At 53.7% G+C, this 296-nt stretch overlaps 1 pseudogene across 1 annotated transcript in view; it reads left to right on the top strand.

Annotated features, from left to right (window-relative positions):
- The window catches only part of LOC116094873, a 1216-nt pseudogene extending 1101 nt beyond the window's left edge, over nt 1-115 (top strand). Inside the window, exon 2 of the transcript XR_004120348.1 lies at nt 26-115. The product of XR_004120348.1 is annotated as a transmembrane protein 234 pseudogene (transcript). The remainder of the gene's footprint in view (nt 1-25) is intronic.
- The last annotated feature ends 181 nt before the right edge of the window (nt 116-296 follow it).

Raw genomic sequence — 296 nt, 5'->3', positions numbered from 1 at the left:
GCCTCCATTACCTGACCTGCTCTAGACTGTCAGCATCTACAGTGCCTCCCGCTACATGGAAAGGGCTCGCTGGAGCCTCAACCAGGAATGGCCGGAAGCCCCCACAGCTCCATAAAGGTGCTTTGGCTGACTGAGGGTGGAATTTGGGGACAGAGGTTACATCAGAATGTCAGATGGAAGAAAAGGTGGCCCTGGGCAGAATGCTCAACTGCCAGTCCCTCAAGGAGACAGCTGTGTGCGGAGCAGCACCTAGCTGCAGGCCAGTAGCAGCTTTCAATAAATTTACAGCAAACAAA

The sequence above is a fragment of the Mastomys coucha genome, unplaced genomic scaffold (genome assembly GCF_008632895.1).
Source record: "Mastomys coucha isolate ucsf_1 unplaced genomic scaffold, UCSF_Mcou_1 pScaffold17, whole genome shotgun sequence".
Taxonomy (NCBI): domain Eukaryota; kingdom Metazoa; phylum Chordata; class Mammalia; order Rodentia; family Muridae; genus Mastomys; species Mastomys coucha.
This window is presented reverse-complemented; position numbering and strand designations above follow the sequence as displayed.